Below are 8,648 nucleotides of genomic sequence, written 5' to 3' on the forward strand. Positions count from 1 at the left end.
AACATCAACACATAACCGACATGGCCCTCCTGAACAAATTGGCTACTGAGAACTTGTAGCGCTCACAAGAACCTTTATCAGCTTTTCTTGTCTGTCCAATTGTTCTTTGTTGTCTATGGATTTCCTTTTAACACTAATATCATTAGTACCATCTACCAAAATTAAAAACTGAGTAGTACTGACTATTATGATTCCTGCTCATATTTTACAAAAATACCTACTAATGTTGAAGCCATAACATACAAAGAATATGAAATAATCTGGTCAACTAACCTAATCATAAAGTTTACACAATAAAATTATAATGCAAGAGACCCGAGCTAGTAGATAACATCGCTAACAAGAAGGAATGACATAACATCACATCTACTTATCCTCTGACTCTTTCGTGGTTTTCTTCCCACGTGCTCTAACACAAGAATAGGTAATCAATATTGCATACAATCCATTGCTGGCCACAAAGCATTGTCCTATGCAATGCATTTTTTTCTTGATTTTCTTTTAAAATTAATTTTAGTGGGCAGAAAAAAAATGAACGTTCATAGTCTTTTCCGAAGAAAAAAAGGATTTCATTGGAGGAGAAGAACAATTTATTTTATTTATTTATTTTTATCAATTTGTATTACTTGGAAAGATAAACTTGATTTGAACCCTCCCGCCACCCCCCAAACCCCACATTAAGGCCACTGTTCTGAGAGGCATAGTTCCGCCCATGGCCCACCCCCCTTATCGAGGCTCGCATAGCCTCCGAAGGGAATATTAGACTATTTCTGACACTTATTTGCAAAAGGAGGGAATATTACACTATTACGCACCGAGAACTTTTGAAGAGATTGTTTGGCCTCTTTCTGCTCTCTGTTTGTCTGTATTACAGAAAAATTGTGATGATGAAATTCTTTTCGCATTAGAGCATTGTTTCCTTGCTTCATCTGACTCCTCTATCTGCAAGATTTTGTACTCAGTGTCAAAATGATACTAATAGAACTAGATATACTGTAGCAGACCTAACACAGATTTTACCTGAGCCTTTGAGGCTGCCGTGCTTGTTTTTCTTTGGAACCCATTATCCATTCCATACCCTTGAAAGAAATTTGAGGTTTTCAGTGCTTTTACATGACCAGTCATGTACTTATGTGAGCTCCACCAGTTTTTGCATAAGTTGATTCCTCATTCTCAACATATTCAAAGCAAGAATGGGATGGGCCACTTTTTAGGAGTTGTAGAGTCATACAAAATGGAAAAAATGGAAAAGGTTAGCCCATGGTACTATGATATTTTTAGAACCTTGGACCTACAGTTGTACATACACCCGAAGAGACTTGAAGCCATCTAAATTTAGAAACAATAATAGCCCGTTTGATCTAAAACTATTACCTTTGTCACCAATCTTGTTTGCACCAAGGGGCTTCTTCATAGAACTGACATAAGTGGGATGAGCAGGGGCTTTGGTGAATGGGTCGACTCTTTTGACGGGTTAGCAACCACAGGTTCATGCTTCCCATTAATATTCTCTTCTGGTGCATCAGCATGCAAGCTTGAAATCAAGGAAGTCATCGGATCAGTTCAACGGCTGAGACGCAGCAACAGGTGATGATGGCAAGATGTTGAGCCGGGATGAGCCCTGCTCCATAAATAATGCAGACTGACAAACCTTTCATCCAAGCTAGTAATACTCCCGCTTCACTATAACTGAGTCTGTCGGCAAATTACTCCACACGTGAACCTGCTCAACGAATTACAAACGAATTAAGTTGGCTACATCCCCGCACTTTCTGAGACGATGATGAAATGGAAAAAAAAAAAGTCAGAAATGGCGCAAAACCTGGGAGTCCCTCTGTCAATCTGGAAGCTGCGTGTGCATGATTTACAGCCCTTAATTGACAGCCTGCATGACAAGCTTTCTGGATGGCGCGCTGGGCTCCTATCCAAAGGTGATCGCCTGGTGCTCATCAAATCTGTCCTCGTCGCAACACCCATTCACATCCTGCTTGCTACTGGTGTCCCCAAACCCATCAAAGAAGTCATTATCAAATGTCAGAGGTCGTTCTTCTGGGCTTCAGGTCGAGATAACGGCGGTGGCAGTTGTGCTGTTGCTTGGAACGAGGTTTGCCGCCCCACCGAGTTTGGTGGTCTCGGCGTGCTGGACATCAAACGCATGGGCTGGGCACTCAGAGCCAGATGGTCGTGGCTCAAGCGAACTGACGCTTCGAAGCCCTGGAGGAACTTTCCTATCAAAACAAACAAACACGTCGACGCCCTCGTCCACGCTGCTACCAAAGTTCATCTAGGAAATGGTACCAATGTCCTCTTTTGGTCTGATCGTTGGATTGAGGGACAAAGCATTAGTGACCTTGCTCCCGACATCGTTGCTGCAGTCAACCGGTGGGCTGTCCGCAGTAGAAAGGTAGCCTCTGCCCTTCCCCAAAATGCTTGGGTCAACGACATATCCGGTGCGCTCTCTGCCGATGCTCTTGATCAGTTCCTAGACCTGGCTGAACTGCTATCTACTCAACATGAAACCGAGGATTCCTTCTCCTGGAACTTCTCCACTTCAGGGAAGTACACAGCCAAATCTGCATACTCAGCCCTTTTCGAGGGCATGACAAAGCATCCGCATCATGAGTCCGTCTGGAAATGTTGGGCGCCTCTCAGATGCAAAGTGTTTGCCTGGCTCGCCTCTCTTGACCGCTGCTGGACTCCGAGCGACGTATGCGCCATGGCCTGTCCACTGACGACACATGTGCCCTTTGTGACCAAGAGTCTGAATCCATTGCTCATCTAATGATCCAGTGCTCTTTCTCACAGCAAATTTGGTTTGACGTCTGCTCCCAGCTGAACATTACAACCTGCATCCCATGTCGCGACGATGACTTCAACTCCTGGTTTGAAACAGCGGTGGCCAATGCTTCCCCCGACACCCAAAGCGGAGCCAAATCAATCCTGATCCTCACCATGTGGAGGCTTTGGAAGACGCGCAATGATGTCGTCTTCAACAATGTCGCCCCTAGGCGGCATGATCTAGTTCTTTCCATTTTGGCAGAAGCTAAGCTGTGGCTTCTTGCAGGTGCTAGGGCACTGCGCCGGTTGCCTCTCCATACCAGGCCTCCCGATGATAGCTTGCCACAGCACCTGCAGGCCTAACAAAGCTAGCTGCCTGTAGCCCCTGTATAGTTCTTTCTTTTACTTTCTTTCAGTTTTTTCGTAGCTTTGCTACAACCCTGTATGCTCCCGCCTTCTCAGCGGTTTTCTCTAATATATAATGATGCACACCTAGGCATGACACCGCTGGTGTCAAAACAAATTGGGTCATGAGTGCTCACCAGAACCTTTCTCACATTTTGTTGCTGCTCTAATTAATGTTTTATCCTGTCAATGGATTTTCTTCTCACACTAATTTCATCAGGAGCTACAAAAATGCAAAACCGAGTTCTATAAGAGTATTTGCTGCTCACATTTTTACAAAAAATCCTACTACTGTTGAAGCCATATATAACATCAAGAGAATATGAAATAATCTGGTCAAATAACATAGTCATGATCAGACCTGTTGTTCCATCTACTTGTTAATCACAACACTTTTCTCTGGATTTTCTTTTCAAACTAAGTTCAGTGGGAAATGTAATTTCTCAGAAGGAAGAAAAAAAGGATTTCATTACAAGTAGAATTATATTTTATATATTATTAGAGAAGTAATGAATTTGAACCCCCCAAACCCCCCTTTATGGCCATAGTTCTGAGAGGCATAGCTCCCCCCTGTAGCCGCCCCCTGTGTCGAGTCTCCTCCCCCTACCTGCCCCCGGCCGTCCCGCCGGGCATACCCTCCCCCCCTACCCCTGCCCCCCACCGTCGCCTGGGGCATAGGTCCCCCCTATTCCCGCGCCGCCCGTGCATAGCTCCCCCCTCTACCCGCGCCCTAACCCTAACCCTATACACACCTACACTACTCTATCCCTATGCTACTTGGACTGATACCCTCGGCGAGAAGGACGTTTATATAGCGGTGCGAATCGCAGCGAACTAGCGATGTGGGACTATTCAGTTCGCCCCAGGTTCAGTCCAACTCACCTCAAGCGTCCGCCGCCTCTCCCGCTCCGCCGCGGCTCCCGCTTCTATCCTCAAGTCTCGCAAGCGTGGGGCGGAGTACGGCGACGTGCCTCGATGCGCAACCGACGAGGGCGTCGTCGCCGACGGAGCAGCGCCGGCTGCATCGTGGCCGGCGCGCCGGACGCCGCCGCCGAAGGAAGCAGCAGCGAAGCGACGGCGAGGAGGAGAGTATGGCGAGGTGGCAGGAGTTTTCGCAGGCACGCACCCACCGCCGTGGCGGCCTCGGTGAGATCGATCTGGAAGCTGTTCTTGGCTGAGAGCCAGGGAGACGAGAGGGAGAAGACGAAGAAGGGGCCTCGGTTCTGTAGGAAACAACGACCACCCTGACCTGGCTAGGCTATCGGGGGCCCAAATAGCGTCTTGGCCCATGACAGTGTTCGATTAGTTCTGATGTATACGTACGCGTTGTAAAAAAAACAGTGCTCCACCTGCATGTAGTCCTCGTATTCTCGGGAAAAAAAATGTAAACCTCGCCGTGTAAAGTTATTCGTTTTGATGTATTTTCACCATAATATTGTGTCGTCTAAAACCGTGACAATATTTAGTGGCGAATTATTCTACTAACTCTTGGAGCAATCATTTTCTGCAGATGGATTAAAAATAAAATAGCTACTTAGTTGCAGTCGCCAATGGCTTAAATATGATGTAGCTACTTATTTGAACGCCATCTTAGAGTGTCTCCACCAGTGCCCTTCAAATAGGCGCTGATAGTGGCTTCGGCACAGTCGTACGGGGATACCGGCACAACATCCTCCATTTTGGGGCTGCTCTCACACCGGCGCTCCCTAAATCGGTGGCCCCGATAGATCATTTGAATAAAAATTCATAAAAACATGCATAGAAATTCGACTGGTTTTCGAATATAAAGTTTTAGCCAACATACGGTCACGTCGGTGTCAGCGTCGATCAGCTCCTCCTCGGCCTCCTCTGCATCATCTTCGTCCTCCTCGGCCTCTTCTTCATACTCGTCGACGGGGGGTTCGTAGCCGTGGCCATAGCGTATGAAGCCGCTGAGGATGTCGGCGCCGTCAATCTATACAACAAATAACCTACTTTGAGTCGTTGGCGGTGTCTACAATGCGAGAAGGGGCCTCGGCTCTGCAGGAAAGAACAACCACACTGGGCTGGTGTCGTTGCCTAATCGACGGTACCTCGGAGGAGGGATCCTCACGAGGGGGAGAAGAAGTAGGGGCCATAGGGCGGAGTGCTCACGGGACGGTGGTACGCGAGTTACCTAGCTTCGGATCACCTGCACGATGACGGGGCCTACTGCCGCTTGTCCGGAATTATCCGGGCGCTTTCGCGTTGTTACAATGAGTTGTGGTTGTGCCTCTAGGGCTCCCGGGATCCGGCTTATAAAGGCGCACGGATCTAGGGTTTACATGGAGAGTCCTAGCCGGATTACGGATAGCCTAACTACGGTACAATATCTTGCCGTGCACGTCACGGATCCGCCTTCCATATACGTCGTACTTGGATCCGGGTTCCTCATGGGCCTCCATGGATCCGGGTTACTCCTAACGTCGGTACGGATCCGGCTTACCGATCCTGGGCCGGACTTCTTCCTTCATGATCAACGAGCAAGCTGGGCCGCCCGATGGGCCACACGCCTCATCACCATCTGTGGGCCACCCGGGCTTGCCGGATCTAGGCATTGTCGATGGTACACCCATGAAGTATACCCACAACAGTAGCCCCCAGAGTTCTCCGAGTTTCGCCTGCAGTTTCCACCATGCGGGTCCAATATGATCTCCGGCAAACGTTGGTAACGCGGAGAAACTTGAAGAGCTCCAACTTCGCATTTTCTTCTTTTCCCAACTTTTAGTCGGAAAATGCTCCCATCCTGCGGGACTTCATCCATCGACGGTACTAGACACGTTTCCGGGTTAGCTCGCTGCTGGCGAATGAGAGCTTTTTATCTTCACGCGATTACCCGGAATCTTTAAAAGACTCAAACGGTTCCGCCAATTCTGGCGCCATTTTCGCGCGATTCATGCGGTAACTTATCTCTAGCCATTTTTACTGCTAGGGTTTGGGACACGCGTCACGCATCCAACGGCGCGACGCTTGCGTTCCGACCACAGGATGCGGAACACGAATCTTATCCCCTCGGCCTATAAATATCAGCCGTCGACCCCTTTACCCCTCATTCACCCCCCTTCTCACCTCTCCGCCGAGCGCCGCCGTGAGCTCCTCCTCCGCCGTGCCGGAACCTCCGGAAAGTCTCGGAGCATCACCGGAGCGAACCCACCACCGCGGTGTTCTTCGTGTTCTTAACTCCGGCGAGCCACGCGCGGAAAACTCGTCGCCGGCGCTCGACCACCGCAACGCCATTACGGTAAGTCTTCGAGCTTCACTTTCGCGCCGTAGTTGGTAGGGGTGAACTTGGGGAAGACGATGTGGGATCCGACTAAAGAAAATTTCCGCCAAACCTTTCTCTTCAGATGTCTTCAACGACTCCGCCTCCGACCTCAGAACCAATCATGGCGACCCCAATCTCCTCCGCCCCTCCTCCCTTCGCCCCAGTCAGGCTGGATCCTTCAAAGGATTCCGGCAAGGAAGCTGAGGGGACCTCCGCTCACCCGGAGAAAACCTCCGAGGCAGGCCAGACGAAGCAGCAGGCGGAAGAGGCTGCCAAGAAATCAAAAGCTCGGAAGCGAGACTCCGACGCTAAAGGAAAATGGTGGCCTTGTACCACCACCGAGATGGAGCTGAAGAACCTCGAGGCGGAGGGCTTTCTGCAACCCGGAAGCTGGAGGTCAGTTCCAAATGAACTAGCTCCGGCTCCGAGGGACGACGAGATGGTGCTGACGAAGGCACTGGTGGAGCGCGGATTTTCATTTCCGCCTTCGGACTTCTTCCGGGAGATTCGAAGACATATGGGCTCCAACCTCACAATATATCTCCGAACAGTGTGCTCGCCATCAGCAACCACGTCGCTCTCTGCGAAGGCCACCTCCGGGTAACTCCAGAGCTTCCTCTGTTCCAATATTTCTTTACTGTCAAGAAGGAGAAGATCCGCCAGACCTCCGAGCTGGCGACTTGCGGATCCATCACTTTCATCCTCCGCCCCGGCCGCGTCTACCCCCATACCGACCGTCACGAATCCGTGCGGTATTGGTCCGGAGGCTTCTTCTACCTGAAGGACGTCTCCGACCCGGCGGGCGACAGGACACTTCCAACATTCAAGAACAGCCCCGCCAGTGAAACTCCGGCGTGGACACAGTGCCCCCACTTCTCCGACTCGCCTCGAGCCGACCCGCGCGCGTCGGGCGGATCCGCAAGCTTACGGAGGAGGGGCTGACGGGGAAGGATTTAACCCTCTCTGGTTCACCAAGCGGATCCAGCCGCTCCAACACAGGGACCACCTGATGTTTGAATACACAGGGCGCGATGATCCGATGCGCGCCACCAAAGACAATCTCTCCGCCGACGCCATCAACAAGAGAATCCGGATCCTCATCAAAGTCCCACGTGAACTCCGTGTTCACGTATGCAACAAAGATATCCACATGAATGGATCCGGAACCGCGGTACGTCGCCTTGACTTTGGCTTATTGTTTTTCTTCAAACTTTTTTGTCTAAGTGTTTAACTTTGCATTAGCTCGAGGCGCTTGAGGAAAATGAACTCGGAACTCTCCTCCGAGTCCCATCTACCGGCAACGCAGATCCGGAAGCCGCATCGGAGGCGGAAGCTCCCGAGGCTTCCCGCCCCGCTAAGAGGAAGAAGCCAGCTCCGTCCAGCCCCCATGCGAAACGCGCCCGCGACGTGCTCAGCATCGCGGCTACCCGGAAATTGGAGGCGGAAAAGAAGCGCCTCTCGCTGATTAATACCAGCAACAAGGGGCAGCCTGCCATCCAGCATTTCTTCAAACCTTCCGGGTAAACGTCTACTTCCGAGACCCAAGTTCTGGTTTAACGCTCGCTCTTATACTTTTATGTTTTTCCTGAAGCTCCGGAAGCCAGCCCCCAAGGCCCCAAGGGTCCTCAAGAAGAGAGCCAGGCCATCTCCGGCTTCTTTTCCTATTACTCCTGAGGTTGAAGTTCCGCCCAAGGCTTCCTCCGCCTCCAAGCCGGATCCAAAGGATATCATCAACATTGATGACCTTCCTGAAGATCCCGCTCATCATGGCGACTCCGCCAAGGGGACCTCCTCACCCATTCCTCCGCCAGATCAGCCAAGCTCCGCTTTCGCGGGACCTGCGAAGAAGAGCAGGAGCAAAAGGCTAAGCTCCTCCAAGTTACCAACGCGACCCGAGTCAACCTCCAACCAACTCCGTCCCTCCAAAAGCTTACCCTTGCACAACGTCACGCGGAAGTTTCCGCCATGCTGAACAAGGTATGGGGAAAACCGGACGAGGAGGTGGGTTATCTTGCCGAGCTGGAGGACAGCCTGAAGGAATTTTTCGCCAAGCACAAGGAAGTGCGGCAGGTAATACTAGCCCCCAAGCATTGGGTGATATAGTTCCGTGTAACATGTATTAGCCGATGCTTTCCCAGAATGTACCTTAGACGGAAATTTGAAATTTTTATACCTCAAAAAA

The 8,648-nt window shown here is 50.5% G+C and overlaps 1 long non-coding RNA gene across 3 annotated transcripts; it reads right to left on the reverse strand.

Annotated features, from left to right (window-relative positions):
- Positions 1-759: 759 nt before the first annotated feature.
- LOC124702632 lies at positions 760-2,992 on the reverse strand. 3 transcript variants are annotated; one of them, XR_007002567.1, is made up of 5 exons: positions 1,823-2,992; positions 1,652-1,723; positions 1,375-1,534; positions 1,021-1,206; positions 760-942 (listed from the first exon to the last, which is right to left on the reverse strand). It is a non-coding gene; the product is annotated as an uncharacterized LOC124702632 (long non-coding RNA). The 3 variants fall into 3 exon arrangements; XR_007002565.1 differs by having other exon boundaries at positions 1,375-1,723; XR_007002566.1 differs by lacking the exon at positions 1,823-2,992 and having other exon boundaries at positions 1,375-1,745.
- Between the last annotated feature and the right edge of the window lie 5,656 nt (positions 2,993-8,648).

The sequence above is a fragment of the Lolium rigidum genome, chromosome 1 (genome assembly GCF_022539505.1).
Source record: "Lolium rigidum isolate FL_2022 chromosome 1, APGP_CSIRO_Lrig_0.1, whole genome shotgun sequence".
NCBI lineage: Eukaryota > Viridiplantae > Streptophyta > Magnoliopsida > Poales > Poaceae > Lolium > Lolium rigidum.